Source organism: Paroedura picta, chromosome 11 (assembly GCF_049243985.1).
Source record: "Paroedura picta isolate Pp20150507F chromosome 11, Ppicta_v3.0, whole genome shotgun sequence".
Classification (NCBI taxonomy): domain Eukaryota; kingdom Metazoa; phylum Chordata; class Lepidosauria; order Squamata; family Gekkonidae; genus Paroedura; species Paroedura picta.
Window position 1 is genome coordinate 15,995,112 of NC_135379.1, and position 25,065 is coordinate 16,020,176.

Consider the following 25,065-nt stretch of genomic DNA (forward strand, 5'->3'; position numbering starts at 1 on the left):
TTGTTAAATTGCCTATTATTATATATGATGATAATTGTGTTATTGAACAGATTTTAATAGTGTGCTTTGTTTTCTAATCTTCGTGGGCGGGGCTTTAGGTTGCTAGATGTTTCTCCAAAATAAATAAGCAAACAACCCATACTCGAAGCCAGTGATTAAAATGCCTGAAGAAAATCTTTGGTTGAAATTGCGAATACACATTTTTCCTATTCCAAAAATTTCACCAGTGTTTCCTCAAGTATATTTTTTGGAAATAAGGATAAAACATCTTGAGTCTTCTTGAGATCCTAAACAAGGATCCCCCTGTTTTCATCTATACCACCCAGATAAAATTCAAATATCACATCCAAACAAATCACATGGTTTTCTGTTAGCAAGAATAATATTAACAACTGGTTGTCCCTATATGACCCAAGCCATCTTTCTCATTCCATTGCTTCAAGGGTGCCAGGGCAGTGCGTATACCTCCCATCCCCTACTGTATCCTCAAAATAACTCTGTGATATAAGTTGGACCAGTCCAAGGACACATCCTCCCTTTTCTCCCCTTCATTAAGAGATCTGTGAAAATTTTACTTGTAAGTGAAGGACTAGCATGTCAGGACTCTGTCATAGCACTGTTTAAATTCCATCTCTAGATTCATCTCCCACTTGGCATCCCTTGGCCTCATTTCCCACTTGGCATTCACTGGGTACTCTGAGGACTATCATGCACACTGGTTTGCTCCATGCCTGAAGGAATTTGCATCTGCAGCCACCATAGATAACCATGACAGAATTAGGCAGGTGACAGGCAAACAAATTATAAAGAAGTTTAATAAATTAATCAAAGTGCACACACAGGGTATTTACACAGTAAACTGAGGAAAGATCAAAATGAAAAGCAATATGATTACAAGTCCTCTCTCCCCGCAGCTGTACATACCCGTGTGAGATGATTAAACTAAAGGTATTCTTCTTGAAGATGCAGTGTTCATGAATCACGTCTCAGCTCAAGTTTCCTAAATTGGGAACTCTCTCTTTTGCTCAGCCACATGCTCAAGGTGGTATCGATGGCTTAATCCTTCACATTAACTGAACAGCATTTAAGAGAGAAACTAAAAAGATTAGATTGGGGGGAAAAATCTTTCCCATGTCCAGAGATTTTATAGCCCCTTGTCTGACCCCCAACTTGATTGTATCTCTTGAAAGAAGAGATACAGTCTCTCTTAGGTGCAGCTCTGAGATGTTCACTGTCACCGCCTTCTGCAGAGCGATGCCACTGAATTGCCTGGTGCCTGTGAAGCTGGCTTCTTCTTCTTCCCCTGTAGTTTTGCCATAGCTAGCTATTAACCATTGGGCAGGCACTTTGAACATGTAAAGAATGCAGGCCCCATTACTGTAACTCTGATGTGAATCTATAGGGCATTTCTTCACAAGATGTGATCCAGGACTTTTCTGGTTCAGATCTTGTAGCCCATGAACTCACTGGTGACACAATACTGTGGATTTTCAGTCTAAGTTCAGTGGAATAACTCTGGATAGAATTGCACTGCCTGTGACCCATAGCAAGCCACACACACACACACGCACACAAACTCACATCTCTCAGCTTACAATATGGGGAGAACAGTATTTGCCTACTTTATGTGGCTATTATAAGAACCGCAAGACAATAATCTAAGCAAAGTGTTTTGAATGTAAATTATTTCAGAAGCTTTTTTTTTTCTTCCCTTGCTGACATTTTAATTTGCTATCGTGATCTATGATACTCTTCTGGTACATGTACTAATATTAGGGTTTTTTAAAAGGCTTTTAGATTGCAGTCTGCTGGGCTGGTCTGCCATATTATGCTCTTTTAGAATTAGAACATGTGCTTGTAAATGGCAGCATGTTCCCAACTAGTCAGGAATCGTATAAATCAGTGGTCCCTAACCGCCGGTCCGGAGACCGGTCCCGGTCTGTAGATCAGTCAGTACCAGGCTGTGGCTCCTCCTCGTCCTCCTCCCCAGCTGCTGTCTCGGGGGCTGCCCTGGCACTCTGCCACCGGCTCACCTTTGGTGCTCTCCAGCGGCTGCCATGGCTGAGGCTCCCCCTTGGCATTGCGCAGCTGCTGCTGGCAAATCCCCCCAGCGGGCAGCGGGAAGTCAGGGGCGCCGGCAGGAAACCAAGTGGGGCAGGGGCTCAGGTGGTGGCGATGTCCCTCAGCAAAAGACTACCCCCCCCAGGCCTCAATAAAATTGTCAAGTGTTGACTTGCCCCCAGTGATAAAAAGGTTGGGGACCACTGATATAAATGATAAGAATGTGGTATGTAGCCAATGGAGATTTGGCTGTAAGGATGTCACTGAAGGCAAAAGACCCTCTTCCATTTCATACACTGCAAATGGGGTAGGGAAAGAAAGAATAATCCCTTAAAAGAGGGGAGAAATAGGTGTGTTTTGATTGCTTGGTAATGGGAGGAAACATATTCCTTCTTTGCAGGATTTGTTTTGGGATTTTGCTAGCCCAGATACTTAATTTTAGCCCACAAAGAATAGGATTTTTCAAGAAAAAGAACCTGGGAAGATACTACTCGATAAGTCTTCTTCAGTTTGTCTTGCATTTATACCTTACTTAGTTCATCTACTAAAATTAACCTTTAGCACTGCTCATATGACGACTATTAGAATTTCCTAAAATTCTTGGCTTTTTAAGAGTGACATTAGATCAACTGCTTGTCTTTGTGTTTTCAGTATGATGGCATCCATTTTGTGCTTTTTTGGTCAAGAGAAAGGCAAAGTGCACAATATGTCATCTATAGTATAACACGTTTTATGCCATGAGATTAATAGCTGAGCTTGATAGAGTGGCAGCACGTCTTGTCTTCCTTCAAGATTGTTGTCTTGATTCCTTCCACTTCTTTTCTTTAGCTGTGCGCAGTTCACTGCTCTTTCAGACTGGTTATTCTAGAAGAAGAAGAAGAAGAAGAAGAAGAAGAAGAAGAAGAAGAAGAAGAAGAGTTGGTTCTTATATGTCACTTTTCTCTACCCAATGGAGTCTCAAAGCGGCTTACATTCACCTTCCCTTTCCTCTTCCCACAACAGACACCCTGTGAGGTGGGTGAGGCTGAAAGAGCCCTGATATTACTGCTCGGTCAGAACAGCTTTATCAGCTTTATCGGTCCTGTGGTGAGCCCAAGGTCACCTAGCTGGTTGCATGTTGGGGAGCATGGAATCAAACTCCTAACCACTACACCAAGCAAATATCTTGCTTATCTGTGGAGTTGTTCACCTTCAGGAGGTACCCCAATGTTACAATTGATCTCCAGTTTTCCTGGAGAAAATGGCTGCCTTGGAGGGTGGACTTTATGGCATTATACCCTGGTGAGCTCCCCCCCTAAAACTTCAAATAAATTCTAATCCCATATCTCCAGTCACGACCTGGGGACTGGCAACTCTAATTACAATTTGATTTCCAGATTACAGATATCAGTTCCCTGGATAAATAGCTCCTTTGCATAGTCGACTCTATGCCGCCATATACTGCTGAGACCCCCTCCCTTCCCCAAACCCCACCTTCATCCAGGCTCCTCCCACTGAATCTCCTGGTATTTCCGAATTCAGAGTTGGCAGCCCAAGTCTGTGATGAACATGTATTGGGGAGGGGCTGGGAATCTGTTCAAAAGCAGGAAGAAGTAAAGAAATTCCCCTTGGAATACCATAAGAACTTTAAAATACCTCACGAGCTCGTTAGACCTGCCTATTCCGCACACATAGGATAATGCACTTTCAATGCACTTTAGAAGTAGATTTTCCTGTTCCGCAAAGGAAAATCCAGCTTCCAAAGCACATTGAAAGTTCATTATCTAGTGTGTGCGGAATGGGCCTGCAAAGAAATAAGTTGCATTCAGAAAATTGGAATCTGAGAAGAAAATAACATTTCTAAATATGAAGGAGGGACCAATTGTGTGGTATGAGTGCAGAATTCATTGTATGAGTGCAGAATTCAAATAAAATCTGGGGGGACTGTGGCCATGTGAGGAATAGCTTCTGCTATTTCAGAAGTCACAAACATTCTTTGTTATCAGCTTCATTGGCTATGAGTGGCTCTTCTGGAGTTTAAAAGAAACCCAGTAGCCTTGAACGACAGTACGTTTGGGTCATTTGTGCTTTTTTATTGGTAAAATAAAAAAGTCTGTGAAATTCAGAGCTTTAATGAGCCTTTCAGTTTATACTTTTTTTTTGAGTGGGGAGGTAATTATTTTAAGAACAATTGCTCAAGATTTTACCTGAGGCAAGCCTTATAAATGGAAAACTGAGCACACAGTGCCATATTGTGAAATACCTCAGTGGTAGAAAGCTTTACAATTGCTTGCTTTTGTGGAATTCCTGTGGCTTGATTCTTATTACTGATCCTAGAGGGGAATGTAAGGCGATCTCTGTACAGAAACAAACACCATTAAATTGGAGTAAATATCTAATAATCTTGAAAGTACAATGAAATCCAAGTAATATCAAAATAATAATTTGATTCAAGGTAGCTCTATTATTAGCTCTATTATTTAAACACACACATTATTTTTTGGGGTACACACTATATAGATTAACAAGGAAGTCTGCCTATAGACCTTTGGGAATACCGTCCCTACTACTATTTTAGCTAATCTAAATGCAGTAGAACCTGGAAGGCCCAAAGTAAAACTTTGTTTTCCTGTGCTGTAAATATGAGCAGTTGCATTTGTACATAGACTAATAGACAGGAAAAGGAGATATGCCAAGTCTGAAAACTGGTCAAGGCAAGATACTGACCGCTGATTATACTTCCAGCTATAGTTTGTTTATAAAATGACAACCTGTGTGGAACAAATTGATGTAAAATCTGCCAGATGGTTATATGTTTGTTTGCGTTTGTTAAAAACATACCAAAACGGCCCCACTCCTCTGCAGGGATGGCTTCTGACTTCAGAGCTTGAGAGAGTACAGAGGCTGTATCTATCCCTATTCTCCACCAGTGTCCTCCAGGCATCTTGCATTCTTTTCTTTCTGCCCTAATATCCATTTTGCATCTCCATCTGTGTACTCCCTAACATTGTCTTCCACCAGGGATCAAAAACTTTTTTTTATGGCTTGGTGTAACCTCTGGTTTTTTTGTTGTTATTGAGAATTGTTCAAATAATTTCATATACCCCCATTTTAAATGGTGCTTTAATGTATTGAATGTTCACCACCTTGGGATCCAAATTAGGTTGAAAAGCATCACAGAAATATTTTAAATAAATAAATAGATATTGTGACAGATTGGTGGCTGCTCAGATAGCAAGCAATATGGCAAAATGCTTCAGCTCTCAGTTAGGCCCATTATGCACAGAGTGGAAGGTCCGCATTTGGGATGGAATGGCAGTGGCTAAAATCACCAATTATGCACGCTGCAGGTGGCAACCGGGCGCAGAGTCATCGTATGCCACCGAAAAAGCCGTGTTAGCGAGATGCGGAAGAAAGTGGAGCTTCCCGGGACCAGGGCGCAACCAGAAGCGGCTCCGTGCATAATCGGATACTCTGGGTTTTGCCGCCGTTGCGTTCCGTCCGTGCGTAAGCGGTTTGCTTTGCTTCTTCCTCCTCCGCGTTCTCCATGCCACCGTTTCAGCGGCCGTGCATAATAGGTCTTAGTGTCTTTATGGGGGAAGGGGAGGAGAAAGATACTTTAAATAGTAAAATGTTATGAGGAAAGAAGAGGTAAAGCTACAGGGAATGAGCAGAAAAAGTAAAGAACAATGCTAAAGCGAGGTGATATAAGTAGAGAAAGGGGGTTGAAGGAGAGAGGAGGGAAGAGGATGGTAGGGGAGAAACAGAAAAGGCTAAGTTGGTAAGAGGGAGGGAGACTCGTGTAGGCTGAAAATTTAAAATACTTTAAAGAGAGTCAATCAACAATCTAGAACAGGGGTAGTCAACCTGTGGTCCTCCAGGTGTTCATGGACTACAATTCCCATGAGCCTCTGCCAGCATTTGCTGGCAGGGGCTCATGGGAATTGTAGTCCATGAACATCTGGAGGACCACAGGTTGACTACCCCTGATCTAGAATACATGATTAATTACATTAGGCCAAAATGCGTCTTGGTTTTGTAATGTCTTGCTTTGATCCTGTCTCTTTAGAGACAAGCCACCCAATATCCACAATGGACTTAACTGAATAAAACTCAAGTTAATCACTCGACTTTCCAGACTGCTTTTTAATACAGCTGGTTGGTAGGTAGATATTTCACTTTGCAAGATCAGATATATTTATGTGACTAACTCCATGTAACACAATCTTCCTCATTTGGGGTAAAAGGCTGAATAACATTCATAGCACTCCAAGTCAAACTACAGACATGGCAAACAGGAGAAAATGTCAATTTGTACATTTTAAAAACAATATAATGCCCTTCTGGATGACTAATGCATGCATGAAATAAAAATAATTTTTTTCTGCTACGGGTGGAAGCCTTCAAACCAATTTTTTTCCTGATTTATCACTGTATATTGTGCTGAATTGTTCCTTTGTATTCTGAGGATCATAAATGTGTGTTCTCCTATAAGGTGACTTTAGGAAATGGTCTCTTAATATATATTTATATCTGACAGAACGTAATAGAGTTGATAAAATCTTTTTAAAAAAATGAAATGAAGATTGGTTCTTCTACCTGCACGCACTCGCAAATAACTTCAGTGTTTGAGTTGTATGACCACGAATCCTAAGCAAGCAGCAAGTCGGAGAACAGTGTAAGCTTCACTGAATACAACTGGAATTAATTCTAAGCAGGCCTGCTTCGGTTTGCTTTCTGAGCAGGGAAAGGCTTCTACTGGAATTAGCAGGACTTCCCTTCGAACAAATGCTTTCCTGGCCAGGATTCTATAAAATTCAGTGGAGGCCGTCATCCCACCCACCCCTCCCTGGGATTTGGCTGTTGTTTTAATAATTGTATTTGAATGGATGCCTCAAAAAGTAAACAAAATAGTTTGAGATGTTATAGAAACATGGTGATTTTCCGCAGTTGCAACTTTCAAAATGCGATTTTAATATTAACTAAAGAAGGCACACACAAAATCTGGAAATACTAAATATATAAAGAAAGCAATTGTTTAAAATTTTGCAATGCTGTTAAGAGCATTTTAAAGGCTTGTTAAGGGTGGGCTGGTAAGAAGAGAGACTCATAACATTTTAAAAATACGCCATATGTGGTCAAATTGTATAGGTTTTTTTTTTTTAATTAAGGTGTTCGAAGTTCCTGTAAACGGAAGTTTCCAGTAGCATTTGTAAAGAAAGTCTAGCTTTCTTTAACAATCTATAATGAAAAGGGAAATAAACAAAAGTGCCCATTGCCATAATTTCCAGCAGGGAAAATGACAAAATGAAAAATTTAGAAATGCGAGGGTAATGTTTTACGGATTAACACTGAAATCATTTATAGACTAAGTTGTGCTATTAACTGTTTCATGGACTTCAGATATGCCAATATGAAAAATTATATCTTTAACCATTGGCTATATAAATAAAAGAGAAACAGCCTCCAAGGTGGAGCCTCTCCAGGTCTGTCCAGGCCTGTCCGGCCCTGGAATGCGGGCCAATCCTGGTGCTCAGAGAAAGTGGGTGACCCTGGGTTGGGACGGCCCCCACCAGGCAGCCTCACGCAGCTCACCTGCTCTCACAACCACACACACGCTGGCCATGGAGATTGATGGAACTGCACCTGCCTACCCGGGCCTCTGCGTGGTTGTGGTGCCGAGGTAGTGGCACTGGAGCTGGTGCCCCCATGACCTGCCACTGACACAGGCTACAGCTGGGACCAGGCTGCCACCTCCTCTGTGCCTTGCCCGCATGGTGCACTGCACTGGTGAGCTGCCGGCGCTGGAGGTAGCGACCCTGTGGCAACGGCACACACGAGGGTGATGTGCAGGGCTGGCCTGCTGCCTATGATAGGGCTTGCTGCTAGGGTGGGTGGCAGAGAGGCGGAGAGCCCTGTGGAGCCCCCATTCCCCCAAGAGAGAGGGAGCCCAACTTGCAATGGAGAGGAACAGGTGGGGTGTCATGGCTGCCGAAGGCTCCGGGCCTGGGAGGGGTGCCATCTAGCACCTACTGCATCCCTGTGTGCAACGGGCTTTACAGCTAGTATAATTATAAAATTCTATCTGAATGCTATATTTCTGGTCCCCTTAAAGTTTATCTTTATATCAAGGCTACAGGAAAGGTTTATTTGGGATGTTAGCAAAATGTCCTTTTCATCTCTGTAGTGGAAGTGTGAAACTGTACAAAACATTTGGTAAAAATGTTGAACCTGATTTATCTATATCACCTCCTGTTTTGATGCCGCTGACATTTCCGTAACAGCTCAACAAGTGTTGGTAAATAGAGTAGAATGCCTCACATCATCCTTCCATTCTTCAGTGGTCAAACATAGTATGGAATTTGTTCATTGCTGAGATGATCCATCAAACTGAAATCAGGATTGGTACAGCTAAACCAGAGTCCTTTTTACTCAACTTTTGTCCATTTATTAAGCATTCTGAGAGATCTTCCACCAGCAGAAAAGCCTCTTGAGTTGGAAGAAGGCTTCGTAGGCTCCAGGAAGGCTCCAGGGGTTTTTCTGCACATGATAAATATAGTGAAATGCTTACTTTATGTGGTTGTTACATTCCAGCCCCTCCATATGACATTGCCAACATCCAGCGTCTGGGCAGTAACCGGCTGGCAACATTCTCCATTTTAAAGCACTGGTTGGGGAATCGCATAAAGTGGATTCCCCAACCTATTTAGCGTGAGCTACAGGAGAGCAACCAGCAGGAAACCAGCAGAGGGAAGGTATGGAAGCTTCCCCCCCCCATATAGTGCATATTATTTTTTTAAGTCTTTACCTTAGGTTGCTCCTATGTTGAAAAGCAAAGCTTTTATTTTTTTGTACTTTGGGAAAGCTGTGGGAGGCTGCTGGATGAAATTAATGTTTGTAGCCTCCAAGCCTGAAATTGACCATGGCTCATTTTCTCTTCATGAAATTGACAAGGAATGTTCAAGCTTCTTGGAGGGGGAGGAGGTTTGTGTGTCCTGCTTGTGCGGCTTCAGAACTATGGCGGAATGTAATCCTGTTCAATTAAAAAGAAACATATACCGGAGAGTGGAGGAAGATGGGCATCATTTGTCAGATCTCAAACGTCACTTTGAGGTAGGAAAGTGTGGAGGAAGCCAATGCAACTTTTGAATTCCACTTTTGGTTACTGTGGATTCCCTCCCATGGGAGGGGGGAGAACTTGCATTTCCTTGGGATTCACAAAAGGCATGGCAAACAGGGGCTCCATCTGAATCAGGAGATTTTAGTGTGAAAGTAAGGAAATTCTGCAGCGCTTTATGGGTCCTGCTGCAAAGTTTTTAGTCGCTGCAGAAACAGCACTAGACACACACAGAAATACAACCCTTATCACACTTTTAAAAAAAATGCAAAGTATCCTGCATTCAGAATGCTATGCACATCAACAAAAACTCACCCTGTTTACGTGTCGTTTTGGTCTAAACAACTGAAATAAATATTCATTCACACTCTACAAAGCATCCTTATCTGACATTTTGGGCCCGGAGACATTTTCTTGGAAGTTAAAACCCACCAATTTTAGTGAGCATCTGAACCTTGTTGTTGTTATGTGCGAAGTCGTGTCCGACCCATCGCGACCCCATGGACAATGATCCTCCAGGCCTTCCTGTCCTCTACCATTCCCCGGAGTCCATTTAAGTTTGCACCTACTGCTTATTGGACACCTTCCGACCTGAGGGGCTCATCTTCCAGCGTCATATCGTTATGCCTATTGGAACTGTCCATAGAGTTTTCATGGCAAAGATACTGGAGTGGTTTGCCATTGCCTTCTCCAGTGGATCACCTTTTGTCAGAGCTCTCAGCTATGACCTGTCTGTCTTGGGTGGCCCTGCACGGCATAGCTCATAGCTTCACTGAACTACGCAAGCCCCCTTGCCACAACAAGGCAGCGATCCTTGAAGGGGGTCTTTTACCCATTCTTATATTTATATCTCGCCTTTCTCCATGGTTCAAGGCAGCTTACAATGTATAATTAAAACATCAAACCCTCACAAAACCCTAAATTCTTCCTCCCCCCCCCCATACACATACTTAAAGGCTATTAAAACGTAACAAAATGCAATAAAACCTTCTACTGCCTCCAGCTATGGGTTCACCAGCCACACTGTTGTCTGTTCTGACTAGCAGTCATAGCTCTCGGGAGTCTTTGGCAGTGGTGAAAGTTGGCTCATTGGGGCACATTAGGACACTGTTTAGTTTTTGTTTTGTGTTTTTGGTGGGAGGGGGCTATATGCTCAGAGCCTGTTGACTGAGGATGCTGAGGCTTGAGCCTAGAGCAGGGGTTGTCAACCTGTGGCCCTCCAGATGTTCATGGAAACTGTAGTCCATGAACATCTGGAGGACCACAGGTCGACTACCCCTGGCCTAGAGCATTTGGCTCCTGAATTATGTGCTCTTCCACAGCAGCTAGGGTTGCTAGCTCCTCCTGTGGAAATTCCTGAAGATCCAACTTGTGGCCAGGGTGGATGGAGTTTGGGCAGGGGACAGGCCCATAGAATCCACCCTCTGGGGTTGCTGCTTCCTCTGGGGAAACTCTGCAATTTGGAGATCAGCTGTAATTGCAGGAGATCTCCAGGCCCCATCTGGAAGCTGTCAGCCCTGTGGTAGCAACCCCCTCCCAATAATCTTTTGTGGATGCATTTAATTTGGGGTTGAAATCCGAATAACTTGATTTGAGGAATCCACTCTCTCATTATGTCCGAACAAGCAGCTTCCCCCTGTCATCCTGCGTTGTTTACAGTGACTGCAGGAAAACAGTAAAATCAGAGTCCAGTGGCACCCTTAAGGCCAACAAAGATTTATTCAAGGCGTGAGCTTTCGAGTGCAAGCACTCTTCCTCAGAAAACAGGTTAACTGGATGGAGTCAGATATTTAGCAAATGTAACAACAGACATCTGGATGAAGAAGGCCCAGATATCTCTGATCTTCATCACTCACTGGGTGCAGTTGGGTGCCAAATTTTTGGTTCATGCAAGGGCATTGTCACACCACATTCCTGAGGGCCCTGTGGAAATGGCAAGAAAGGGCAGGTATAGGCAGGTCTTGAGAATCTAGTGCTCTGTAGATCCTCCAGCAGACAAATTGGGTTTTCCCCTGTAAAGATCATTATCCTTCTAACTTCACCTGCGTTCTCAGTGCTCAGGCAGGCCTGTGGTACTGAACGTTGACCTAACATAACATGTATCTCTGATAATACATCTGCCAGCTGGTTCAAGGAAGCCTAAACGGATTTCTGTATGGCCTGCTCTCAAGGAAGCGCGTTGCCAAGGACTATAGCCAAAGTGCATAAGCTGTGAATTGGGAAGCCACTAGTGCAAATTAGCCCCAGACACCATTTACTCACCTCCTTTCAGCATCTTGGGGGGGGGGGGGGGGGAGAAACATGGCTCAGTGGCAGACCATGTGCTTTGCATGCTGAAGTCGTCTGATTTAATCCCTGGCATCTTCAGGCAACACGTGAAATTGACTCTGCCTGAGACAATCAGTCAAGAGAAGAATCGATTCATTTGAACGCTGGTGCTGGAGAAGGCTTCTGTGGGTCCCATCGACAGCAAAAGTCACAAACAAGGAAATACTACAGGGCGTAAAGCCCGATATATCAGTGGTAGGCAAAATCACGAAACTCCAGCTCACTTATTTTGGCCATATCATGCGATCCAACTCAGTGGAGAACACGATTATGCTAGGATTGGTCAGTGGAAAAAGGAAACCCGGCTGACAAAGGATGTGGTGGTTGGACGCAGTCAGGGTAGACACCAGCTAGAACATTGCATGGCAGTGCAGGATTGTGGGGACAGCTGTCCCATGGGGTCGCCAAGAGTGGGGCATGACTGAATGGCTGACAACAACAACAACAACAACAACAACAGGTTTTGATAGAGCAGTGGCCTGACTCGCTACAAGGCAGTTTCATGTGTAACACTGACCTTGCTTGCAGAGCTAACATGCTAGGTAAGGGCTAACATTCTGTCAATGGAGTACTATTACATAAGTGTTGTGTTGAGAGCCAGCATGGTGTAGTGGTTAAGAGCAGCAGCATCTAATCTGGCAAGCCGGGTTTGATTCTCCTTTCCCACCACATGCAGCCAACTGGGTGACCTTGGGCTTGTCACAGCCCTGCTAGTGCTGTTCTCACAGAGCAGTCCTGTGAAAGCTCTCTCAGTTTCACCTTCCTCACAGATTGCATCTTGTGGAAAGGGTGGTGATTGTAAGCCACTTTGAGACTGATTTGGACAGTGAAAAACAGGGTATAAAACCCGACTCTTCTTATTCTTCTCAATCACTCGCTAAAGACTCATGGCACAACGGCTTCTGCTAAAGCAAAGCAGGTTCGATCAGGGCCAGTTTATCCATATGTAACACCTGCTTCTGGGGCCCCCACACAGGACCTTCCCCCATAGAAGGCCTGTAGCCTCTCTCCTACCCCCATTTCCCTCTTTAAGGACACTCAGATACCCCTTTCCACTGGGGGGGGGGCTCCTCTGCCCCCAGTCCGGCTGCTCCCATTGCAATTGTATTCTGCTAGGGCCCCGTGAATCCTTAAACTATCTCTGGTGCTAAGGGCCCCACAAACTCTTAAACCACTGCAAGGTTTGACCCTGGTTGCTGCCTAGCTGGGAAAAACACACAAATGGCTGAGCTCCTCTGAGGAAGAGTGCAGGTGAATAAATAAATACTATTCAAGGCCTTCTCCGACTGGTAGTCTCATCTGCTTTCTTTGATCCCCTGATTATCCTACGTATTTGTTTTCCAGCACATGAGTCCGATGTTCAATCCATCACAGTTCAATCTATCACTCAAACTGACACCTGGCTCTTCACAGTCTCAGGCAAAGGTCTGTCACATAACCTACTATGTGAGCTTCTCAACTGGAGATGTCAGGGACTGAACCTGGGACTTCTTGCATGCCAAGCAGATGCTGGACCACTGAGCCACGGACCCTGTCCAGATTGTAACATTCCTGCTAAAACAGCAGTTTGCCAAAATAGCCTAGAGCAGGGGTAGTCGACCTGTGGTCCTCCAGATGTTCATGGACTACAATTCCCATGAGCCCCTGCCAGCATTTGCTGGCAGGGGCTCATGGGAATTGCAGTCCATGAACATCTGCAGGACTACAGGTTGACTACCCCTGGCCTAGAGCTTTCCCTGTTCAAGCCAGAGTTGCCTCCAATCATAAAGCCAAGCCATCTCTACCTTGTATAACGGAACAACATGGCTTAGGACACAGGTCAACAAGAAGAAAATATGCTGTTTCTTTTTGCAAAAAAATGCCTTTTGCTGAACGCAATAGAGTTTTGCGATCTGGGCAGTAATTTTCTCCACATGCAAAAATGTTGAATTGTTCTGCATCATCCGGCTAGAGAGGGAGAGCACTAAGTGGTTCCTGTCAGCAATCCTTGGGCTTCTCAGCTCACAAGGGACACAGAAGACCAAAAATAGCAGACAGAAAGAGAAATGGATCAGAATGAAAATGAATTTTTGAACTATTTTAAAACTATAGAACATAGTACTAGAAAGCAGCAGATTATTTTGCTCTTGCGGTTTGCTACAAAGAATAATTATTTACGAAATTCTGCAGCATTATCCTCAGATTTTATAACACTTTTCAGATTTTTTTTTTGTCTCAAGTCCTTTTTTTGACACCACAATTCTGTGTAAGGTAAATTAGCCAGAGAAAAAAATATCAATGAACTTCACAGCAGAAGGAAGCACAACACCAAATCCCATACACTCCAGTGGTAATTTTAAATCCCGGTGCTACATGTAGCTTCTGGTCTGTTATCTGGTGCTTAGTCCTCAAATTCAGTTTGGAATTGTTTGGATGTAATACAAGATTTGTTCCTAATTACTCTCCCATTTACAGACTAAGGAACGAATTTAGCTGCAGGTGAGCAAGATCCAATTCTGCATGGACACTCCAGTAGCCCAGAAATCCTGCATGAGGAGGGAACACCAAAAAGAGAGGAGGAAAAGTTGGAATTGTCCCCAATGGAAACAGATGTGAACAACAGTAAGTTAATACAAATGCAAATGACAATTTAAGAAAATAACACCTCCCACGTACGCCTCTCTCTTGCAAAGATACCTCACCAGAGCAGTGAAGGAGGCTGCTGTGGCGCTGCTAAGGAAGGCGCGCACATCTCCCAGGTACTCCGTCTGTACAACTTGCAGACCCCCAGCCCCACGTGCACCGGGGACCAGAGCGACGGTCACCCAGGCCTCCGAAGACAGGTTGTCTCTTCAGACCCTCCCCCCAACCCAAACCCATTAAAGCAAGCCACACTGCTTGCTGACACCCCCGCCTCGGTCCGCCTCCCCGTCTTCGACGACGCACCTTTCACTGAAAGGATGCAAGCGCCGCGGAAGTCTCCCCTGGAACTTCTTCGGAAGTCAGGGAAACAGGAAGCAAGAAAGGGATCAACAGGAGCAGGAGAGACGCCGACCCTAAAAGAAGGAGGACCCCCCCCCCCCAATCCCACCTCCCCCCCGCAACAGCCTCTCTCTCCCTCTGCTGCGCCTTTCCCTGGCAGGCCACGGTAATGCAGGGTCCAAAGGCAGGCGCTGGCCGACCCTCCGCTGAACTCTCGAAGCCGCCTGTCCGCGCCGTCTAGCAGCCCCCGGACGCCAAGACGAGTTCCGAGCTGGCTCTACTCCTGCCCTGCCCTCTTCCGAATAGCAAGCCCCCTTCCAGGCCCACCGTGAGCGGGACCCCCAAGGGGGAAGCCGGAGAGAGGGGGGGGAGGAGAAGGGGGTGGATGAAAAGCTCGGCGCAGGGGACAGTGGCCGAGGACATCAGCCCCGGGAGGGACCCTTCAGACAGGCCTTCTCCTCCATGTGCCCAACCCGAGGGAGCTGGTCACAGCCAGGATCTCTCTCTCTCTCTCTCTCCCCCCCCCCCCTTCTTGCCTGCTGTTCTTCCTTCAACCCCGCCGCTGTAGGGGGGGAAATGTTGGCTCCTTTCCACTGAAAGAAAAGCTGGAAGAGAAAGGACACAGAAAGGGTCTACAGGCTCCGTTTCCAACAAACCTGAGGACGTCCTTCCATGCACTTTCTTACTCTCTCCTCCCGCTCTGGTTTCTGAATTGCTCTTTCCGGGCTAGACTGTTTTGTTTTGTTTTAAAGCAAATAGCTTGGCCTAGCTTCAAACCATGCTAGAGTTAGTCCACAGGGTTTTGCAGAGAATGAAGGCTCCTATCATTAGTGCTCCGAAGAGGGGGAGAAGCTACAGGTGGTAGAATGTGCCCTTCTACACCCATTTCCCCCAGATCTGGACGAGGAAACCATATTTTGAGCCTTTTAAAGGGTCTCTGTGTTGTTCCAGCTTATTTTTAAGGCTTTAAAAATGAATAGCTGCAGAAATGTCTGACTTTGCATCTGCATGCCTTTTACACTATGTCTATTGTGTAATCTGATGTAAGATTTTGGCACACGCACAACAAGCTCTGGTGAGCCTCCCTCTTTAAAAAGCTGGACCCTTGCTGTAGCTTGGCTGAGTATGCTTGTCTTACAATATCTGGAGGCCAGACTGTGACAGAGTGTTGCAAGTGGCACAAACAGATTCTGACAAACTGCCTGAGAGCCAGTTTGGTGTAGTGGTTAGGAGTGTGGACTTCTAATCTGGCATATCGGGTTCGATTCTGCACTTCCCCACATGCAGCCAGCTGGTTGATCTTGGGCTCGCCACAGCACTGATAAAACTGTTCTGACCAAGCAGGAAAATCAGGGCTCTCTCAGCCTCACCCACTCACAGTAAGCTGTTTTGAGACTCCTTTGGGTAGAGCACCAACTCTTCTTCTTCTTCTTCTTCTTCTTCTTCTTCTTCTTCTTCTACCGGTCTGAAAGAGCAGTGAACTGCTCTGCCAGTGAACCTTTCTGGGTGACCTAGGGCCAGTCATATATACCCAACATGGCCTACCTCACAGGGTGACTGGGAGGATAAAATGGAGCACCACATAGGAGAATGATATAAGCCACTTTGGGTCCCATTGTATAAATAATGTAAATAAAACTTATTCAATGTATGTAGCTGCCTTATACTGAATACGACCATTGGGTCATCATGGTCAGTAATGGCTTCTCAGGTTAACTCTCCTGGGCTTGAGGCTACCTATGGCCTGGCCTTTTAACTAGAGATGCCAGAGATTGATCTGGAGACCTTCTGCATGTCAGTCAGAGGTTCCGCCTCTGAGCCATCGCCCTGACAGATTACCCTTGCACACAAGATTGCCCACCCATAAAAACGTCCACATCAGGATTTTGCAATGTGATCTTATTTCTGTAGGATGTATGAACTGCCTGTCATGCAATTGGTTGGCTGCAATCCTCTGTAAAAAAGACTGAGGATGCAATCGTGGAAACTGCCAACCATCAACTGGATTTTTTACAAACCCTAAGCTTCAAAAACAGCAACTGTATAATACCTTTGGATAAGAACCACCCAAAGATGACAAAACAGGAAACCTTTAAGTTCCATTGAAGTCTTCATCAGGCTGAACTTTTCATCAGGAGTTCAGCTGTATTCAGAATTAATTTTCTGTGATGTCATGGTTAGCCCTTCTAACAAAGGTCATTTTATATGACTTCTGTTTTGGTAATCTTTCTATGGACTTACAGTCTCTCACTCTCTGATATTTTTAAAGGGGCAAGGGAGTGGGGGCCTGTAGACTTTGAATGAGTATGGAGCACTTTTAGGAGAAATTCCGGGGTCTTCTTTTTTAGATGTCACAAGAAGTGCTGCTTCCACCTGCTTTTTGATGCTCTTTGTAATGGCCAAAGTATTAGCATCAGCAGTTAGAAGAGCTGGTTAATTATACCTTGTTTTTTACTACTGGAAGGAGTCTCCAAGCAGCTTACAATTGTCTTTGCTTCCTCTACCCAAAATGGATGCCCTGTGAGGTAGGTGGGCTGGGAAAGCTCTGAGAGAACTGTGATTGGCCCAAGGACACCCAGTTGGCTGCATGTGGAGGAGTGAGGAATCAAACCTGGACACATGCGCCCAGCAAAGGAGCATTGCCGGTTTTTGCATGTGTTGAACAAAATCGTATCTCCCTTTAAGAATGTGAGTAATGACCAAAGTCCAGCTATGCTGCTGAAAGGAAAGGACAGCCCAACCCAGCCCTCCAGCAGAACTCGGTGCACCCCAGAGCAGTCGTGCTCGGGGAAAATGCTCACCAGATGAAATGCCACTGACTCCTTCCGAATGCCGTTCTGAAGTTTCCCGGGGATGTTTTGTTCTGAAACTTGCTATACATCCCATTTACAAACAAAAACACCGTGCACACAACAGATGTGCCCTGCGCTTTTATAGAACCATTTTAATAACCAGCCCTGCGCCCTGCGCCTCTGGGCGCACACTAACAGTAATACAGTCCACTGAAATCAATCTCGAAGGATGTAAAGTCAGCTTTGGCTGACACTGCTGATCACTCGACTTTCCAGACTGCTTTCCCGCAGGTGTCTCTGTGGCGCAATCGGTTAGCGCGTTCGGCTGTTAACCGAAAGGTTGGTGGTTCGAGCCCACCCAGGGACGAGGCGTTCCTTTTCTTTTATTCCGCATTCCCCGCTATCGTTCTCCTTCCTCTTAGCTGGGCGGGGCCGCGGCTCCTCCTGCTGCTGCTGGAAGGGGGAGGAGGGAGGGGGGATGGGTCCCCGCTCCCCGCTCCCCGCTCCCCGCTCCCCGCTCCGCTGAGCGGCTGACGTAGCAGGGGACCCGCGCGAGAACAGCAGGCGCCGTGGCTGCGGCAGGGGCGCTTCCACGGGCTTCTTGCAGCCGCCCGTCCCCCCCCCTCCCCTCCCCCTCCCCCTCCCCTCCCACCCAGCCAAGGCGGAGCAATGCACGAGTCCCTTGCTGGGCTCCCTTCCCGAGCCGCCCTGGGCGCTGCAAGCCGCCGCCTTCGTTTTGATCCAAGCCGAGCGCCGAGGGAGGGGGCTTCGCTTCCTGGCCCCGCGTGCTCCCAGATGCCTTGCCCCCCCCCCCCCCGCTCCTCCCCCGGCTCTTTCTGCCCAGCCATTTTTCTGTCTGCAAGCCTTGCAGCACCGCTGTCGGCAGGAGGGACTGGCCAGCCGCCGGGCCGCTTTCCTTGCCTTCAGAGGGGGGGGGGGTTTGTTGGTCGGAGTTTCACTCCCCCTCCCCCCTCGCCCAAGTGCATGACTAGGAAAGGGCAGGGCGGGAGGCCCCGCGGCAGCCGCCTCCCTTGGCACATGCCACCGCTATGCCAGGCGCTCGGGCGTCGGCTGAGGACGGAGCCCTTTTGCGGGGCCACAAGGGAGCCTCCCCTCCCCCTCGCCCGCCTCCTTGTGGCCGGCCTGGGCCGCGGTCCCTGCGGGGATGGGGAGGGGCTGGAGGGATCCGGGCCAAGGGAGGGGGGCGCCGGAGGAGGCGCCGGGAAGGGCAGCTCTTATGTAACAGGCTCCGGAGGCCGGCGGAGCCAAAGTCAGCTTGAGCTTCGTTTCCACACACGCGCACCAATTCCGGTTGTCGACGGACTACATCCAGGTTGGCTTCAGATCTCGGCTTCGCTCTGAATCCTAAGAAAGCGGCCGTCCCTTTGCCCGGCCTGTGCTGGTTGGTTTTCTTCTCTCCTCCTCTGCTTCCGGAGCCCGAAGCTGCTGCCGATCCTCGCAGGGAGGGTCCCTCCCTGCTGCTGCTGCTTTTCCCAGATCGTGACCCAAATGCTGAGGGCATGGCCAGCTACCCTCAACCCACCCTCTCCCTTAAGGGGAGGGGGGAAAGAGCCCCCCTTGGCTCCAGAACGAAGGTTCGAACCCCTGTCCCGCTGGGGTAAATCTCCGCTCTTACTTCGCACAGAGCTTGGGCAACCGATCAGGGTTCACAGTAAAAAGCGCCTCTCTCCATTCATAAATCCTTCTCTAACTCTTTAGCTTGTTACCAAAGCTTCCTATATATTTGATGTCAAAATCCTGCTAAAACCTGCTGGGAAGGGATTTCAAAAGTCTTGTGGAAATCTTGCCTCAACGAACGTGTCCCACTTCCTTCCTTTCTGGATTTTTCTTTTCACAAGTCCATCCAACTAGTCTGGAAAAGACAAGAAAGGAACTGGCGCTTCTCCCTCGCAGAATTTGCCTGGGAAAGTGGCAAAAGCGGCTTCGCTCAAAAAAAAACCTATCCTAGTAAGACACCTGATTTTTAGTTTGGTGGCGCGTGTGTTTAGCGCCGAGGTCTTTTGCGGGCAGACTGAAACGCCAGCGTGTCAAAGGAACCTCGTGCAAACCAGAATCTAGAGCTGTCAGAAGCGGAGGACGCGATCTGGCCGCGTGTGGGGCTTTGAAAGCCCTTTGGCGTCCACTGGAAAAGATTCCCCGGGCAATGCTGGCCAGAGCGACTCTGTCCCAAGAACCCTAAAATGAACGGACTTAGTGATCTGCGCAGGAGGCGTCCCTAAGACAGTTCCAGGGGGGCTTAGACCGGAGACGCCCTGCCCAGCAATGCCCGGGGAATCTGCTACTTTCCCGGTGAAATCGAGAGCTCGGATCGGGTTGGATCGGGCCCTCAGATTGACTGATCTGCCTCATTCTGGGCGGACGCCGAAGAGCTGCGTTGTTCACCACCAGATCCCAATCCCGACTCCTGTAATTCCTGCACCAGAGAGAAGGGAGCAGTGGGGAAATATAAAGAGAAAGAAAGAGAAAGAAAGAAAGAAAGAAAGAAAGAAAGAAAGAAAGAAAGAAAGAAAGAAAGAAAGAGAAAGAAAGAGAAAGAAAGAAAGAAAGAAAGAAAGAAAGAAAGAAAGAAAGAAAGAAAGAAAGAAAGAAAGAAAGAAAGAAAGGAAACGGAAAACTTGAAACCTCCTCCTTCTTCTTCCTCCTCCACCTCTTACTTTACCCGGGAGATTTCATGCTCTTCCCCACCGGCCCCCTTGCCTGATGCGGGAAAAATGTTTCCGACGCCCCACAGAGGCTCCAGCACAAGTGAAGTTCTTCACATTCCCATGGATCTCAAAGGGACTTCATTTGTGTGGGTGGGTGGGTGGGTGAGGGGGGGGGGCTTACCTGGCTCTGTTTCAGCCAGTTCGCTGACAGACCGGCGTGGCGTTCCAGGGTCCCCCTCTTTTCCTCCCACGCCTGTCACTTGGGCTCAGAGCATCCAAGCAGCCGCAGTGTAGACAACGCCTGCCTGGCCGGCCTGCCTGCCTGCTCCGGGACGCGGTTCCTCTGGTCTTGGAGCCCCGTTTCCCTCGGGGAGGGGGCAGGAGTCCCCTGGGGGCAAAGCGGGGGAAGGCGGGATCTTTCTCTTGCCCCCGCGCAGGTGCAGCCCCGGGAGGGTGGCGGTGCCGCTCCGGGCCTCTCCCTCCCTGCCTGCCCTCCAGGCCCCCTTGCCAAGAGCGAAGAAAGACCGGGGGGGGGGGGATGCGCAGCCCCCCCCCCCCGCCGAGGGCTCTCCTGCCCCGCTTGCCCTGGCCGCCGAGGGAGCCGCGCTCGCTCCCCTCGACGGGGGCTGCAGCCAGAAAGACCGGCGAGACGGGGATCTGGAGGGGAGCGGGGTCCCTTGCGCCAGCCTCCAGCCCAGGGAGAGGCTCCTCTTCGCGGGGCCAACCAGCTTCGTCGAGGCGGACTGCCCGGCACCCCTTCGGACGGGCCAGGGTGGGCTGGGGTCGCCTCTTCCGCAGCGTGGGGGGGAGGGGGCGTTTTAATCCGGGCTGCCCCACCCGCCCTCGCTTTGCCCCCCCCGGGGGTCAGCCTGGGGAGCAAGAATGGGCTCCTGCCCTCCACCCCCCCCCCAAGGGAAACGGCGGTCGAAGCGCCAGAGGAGCCGGGTGGCCTCCCCAACCGACGGCGCGCCATCCTCCCGGGGAGTCGCCGCCTGCGCCGAGGGACGCCGAGGGCCTTTGGTTCCGGGCCGATAACGGCCAGGGTGAAGGGCTGCAAGATCCTGGGCAGCCTTGCCGCCATGGGTGGGTAGGACGCCTCCAGATTGCCGTTCACATGGCCAGCCTGGGTCTCCTGAGCCTTGCCAGGCGATTCTCTTGAACAGCATGAACTCTAGGAAACATCTCCATCCTGTAGATGAATCCTACTGCCTAAAGCAAACAAACTGCTCCAAGGAACCCCCTCCCCCCAGCTTTGGGTCTCGATCAGGGGGGACCAAATTGTGGCTATTCAGATGTCCTGGCAGAGCCTCATGGTAACTGTAGTCCGTGGACATCTGGGGAGCCACCCCTGCCAGTCCTATCAGCAAAACAACCTGTTTGCCTCGACATTAGAATCATGCATGTGAGATTCTGGTGTGGAATTAGCACAAACAAGTGCTGTTTACTGGTGGAGATATATTGAAAGGGGCTTTTTGTTTCATCCGCAACATCTTAAGTGCAGCATCTTACATGGTTGATCCACCCACTTTGTTCGACAGGAGAGGCAGGGCCAACCTGTCAGGCCAAAGTAGACCAGGGGTGGCTTGAAAAAGTCTCCTCCCATCCCCCCTCCTGTCCCAGAGACATTAGAAAGTGGCTGAAAGTAAGAAAAGAAATTGGTTCGTTTCTGGTTTCATGGTTGAAGAATGACTATTTGTCTGAGGACAATTAAACAAGAAAAAAAGTTTTAAAAGTAAAAGTATAAATTAGGGAGTTTAGAAAGCTGTGAGGACTAGAATATAAGGACAGGCAAATGAAATATGGCTGGGGTGGGTTGGGGAATGCTTGTTTAAATAGAAAGAAACCATGCAGGGCTACTTAGGAAGAGCTGGGACAAGAAGTCCAGGAGCCCTGTTGTTAAGACAGTGCAAATTCTTTCCCCCCTCTTTTTGCTAGTTACTGTTTTACTTCCCTCAGATCCATTCCCTCTCTGAACAAACTTGACAGAACGACTTAGAGGAGTGGGGGAATGCGCAGGAAACTGCAGGAGACAGAACTGTGTGTTTAGGCAAGGATTTACCAGGTAGGTTAGAAAACAGGTAATTCATTCAGCTACTGGGGCTGCCATGGTAAAATTGCATTTTTATCTTTCCATTTTGTTCTTTCCATTTCATTATACTTTTCTATTTCATCTTGCTAGGTGAAAAGTTCTGTGCAACCTGAAAGTTTGCCTATTCTGCTGAGATCTAATATGACACATCCTCCCAGTCTTGAAGGAGTAAATATCCCACAAGATGCTGGGGGGGGGGGGTGGATACAAAATATACAGGCTATAAACATGGGCAAAAATACATTAAGGAACTATTTATTCCTTGGTCTTAGCTCTACAAGACAGGCTTAAACCACAAACAGTGCTTTGCACATGGAGGACTTGACTGAAGAGGACTTGTTTTAGCAGGAGGGATGCTGGAGGTTTCTGTAGGGAAGGCCTTAAAACTTCTGCCTCAAAAACTTCTGCCTTTTAAAATATTGCCAGGTTTTCTGGGATGCAATTATTACTGAATCAAAGGAATTTAGAAAATAAACTCAGGGATGAAAGGCTTCTTCTGCTAATGTTATTTGCAAAAAGAGTTATAAACAGCAGAAGAAATCATATTTTTACATAAAAATTATTTGGGACAAATTGAACTTGGTTGGCGTACAGGCAAACTGTAGAAAATATTTGACCCAAGCTAGCCTTACAGATATGTGGATCAGAATAATAGGAATATTAGCCTCCTATAAGGAGGGGAGGAAGCTCTAATAACTACAGTCTGTAATTTAAGAATTAGTTTTAGTGAAATAAATGGAGTAATTGCCTTGAGGAGTACATACCCATGAAGTTTACATCTTGAATGAAAATTGGTTGCTCTTAAAAGTCCCAATGGATTCAGACTTTGTTCTTATCTAGAGTGTGGTAAACTTTTTTTTTTTAGTTATGATGGGTGTTGAGACCAGAGGCCTTTTACTTTGAGATCTTATTTCTGGTTTTCTGGTGTCATTCGCACAGACAAGCTTTGAAGCATAATATAACCCTCCCCCCTTTGTAAAGATTAGGATTTTTAATGAAAGAAAATAAATTTGTGCCTCTCTCCTATGTGTGCCGTTTCTTTCGATTCCTTTTATATAGGCCTGAGCAGCTTGGCCTTGCCAAATATATGAAATTCTATTGAACAGGATTTATTCACATTTTCTTGAGCTCTCATTACCCCGCCCTTTCATTCATTACAGCCCCAAACAGCAATTTACAATAAGATTAAAACATGCACAGTGCAATAATATCAAAGCAATCCAAAAACCAGGAACGGACACAGAAAACAGCTAGAAAATATAAAGTACCTCACAGTTTTACACAGAAATTAAACAGCATTGTTTCGTAGAGGAGAAAATATTCTCTGGGAAAGAAAACAGAGAGGAACTGAAGATGACATTGTAAAACCAGCAGGGAGTGAGCAGGGCCAGCTTTTGTGGGGGAGGGGATTCCATGGTGAACCCACCATACTTCAGATGGTGGGGCATGTGTACAAAACCTAATACAGGTGTTAAGGCAGCTTCTAGGAAACTTGCTCTCTTGAGATATTTACAGTGGCATCTTAAGCAGGTCTACTCAGAATTCTAGTCAGGTATATTCATTGGGGGCTTACTCATGATAAAGTGTTTTTAGGATTACCATTTTTTGCTCCTTGGCAATGCCGTCAGATGGCAAGAAATGAAATATAGTGTAAGGGAAAACATAGGAGGTGGATCTCCTACCTCATTCACTTGTTTATTACAAAGTTATTTCTAATTTTCTGTATTTCTTGATTAGTTTGTATATTCTTACTAATATGACTTTTTTGTTAGTTATGATGGGTGTTGACTTGAGACCAGAGGCCTTTTACTTTGAGATCTTACTTCAGGTCAAATAAAATTAAAAATTGTAAAAAAAGAAAAAAAAGAATGCAAGAAATGTTTTTGATCAGCCCTTCTGTCTAGTCCAGTCCTCACTGTTTGGTAGAGGCCAGCCAGATGCTGGTGTTCACAGACAGGCCATTGAAGCAGCCATTCCTTGTGCATATTTTATTTCTGTATTTGTTATTTTACAAAACGTATATCCTGTTTTTCTCTCCTCACAAGGGCCGCAGAGGCCAGTTAACAAATTTAAACATACTTGATCAGGTTTCAAAGCTGTTAAAGACATCCAAACCAAAACAACAGCACATCAATAAGGCAATTAAAATCAAATCTAGTCAAAGGTATGCAGCTGATGAATGTTTTATGTATGCACTTATTTTATTTACTCAGGCCATTTCTCCAGAGGGTTCATTTCCACTGTCATACCTGACAACTGCAGATAGACTGGTCTCCCATGAAAAACAAGGCCAGCAAGTAAACATTTTCTATAATCAGCCATAATTAAAAACATTTACAAGAACATCAAACATAACTAATAAAGGCAAGTGGCTTTAATCCGACTGAGTAAATGGAAGAAAATAAATCCTGATAACTATTTATCCGTTCTGCAGGGCCTGCACAAAGGAGCTCTTCCGCCAAGCATTTGATTGAGGTCGACAAAAGAAGAAGAGTTGGTTCTTATATGCTGCTTTTTCTCTACCCAAAGGAGTCTCAGTGGCTTACAGTCGCCTTCCCTTTCCTCTCCCCACAACAGACACCCTGTGAGGCGGAGAGAGCCCTGATATCACTGCTTAGTCAGAGCAGCTTTATCAGTGCCATGGCAAGCCCAAGGTCACCCAGCTGGCTGCATATGGGGGAGCGGGGAATCGAACCTGGTTCGCCAGATTAGAAACCTGCACTCCTAACCTCTACACCAAGCTGGCTGAACCAACAGCATCTACTGGGCCCCCAGAAAACCCCTTCCCATGCACTGATTCCCAAACTGATCAGCCTATGGAATCATAGTTAGCAGGTTAACATTGTCACCATTAGTATTGGAATGGTTATATGGAAATGTTACAGGAATTGTTATCATGAGTTATTGAAACCACTGTTACTATTGTGTTTACTTGACATTACAAATTAAACTTACTTATCCCTATGTTCTATGTAAACTGCCCTGAGCTGCAAAGGAGAGCAATATAGAAATATAATAAACAAACAAACCAGTTTAAAATAGGGTGGCCACCTTGCTGTTACGGTTGCAAAT

The 25,065-nt window shown here is 46.7% G+C and overlaps 1 long non-coding RNA gene and 1 other non-coding gene across 3 annotated transcripts; one reads left to right on the top strand and one right to left on the bottom strand.

Annotated features, from left to right (window-relative positions):
- Positions 1 to 888: 888 nt before the first annotated feature.
- On the bottom strand, positions 889 to 20,543 carry LOC143820689 (uncharacterized). Of its 2 annotated transcripts, XR_013225464.1 has the most exons (5): positions 20,086 to 20,543; positions 8,849 to 9,073; positions 8,272 to 8,580; positions 4,304 to 4,397; positions 889 to 2,925 (listed from the first exon to the last, which is right to left on the bottom strand). It is a non-coding gene; the product is annotated as an uncharacterized LOC143820689 (long non-coding RNA). The 2 variants fall into 2 exon arrangements; XR_013225463.1 differs by lacking the exon at positions 8,849 to 9,073.
- On the top strand, positions 17,532 to 17,605 carry TRNAN-GUU (transfer RNA asparagine (anticodon GUU)). Its single transcript has one exon. It is a non-coding gene; the product is annotated as a tRNA-Asn (tRNA).
- Positions 20,544 to 25,065: the final 4,522 nt, after the last annotated feature.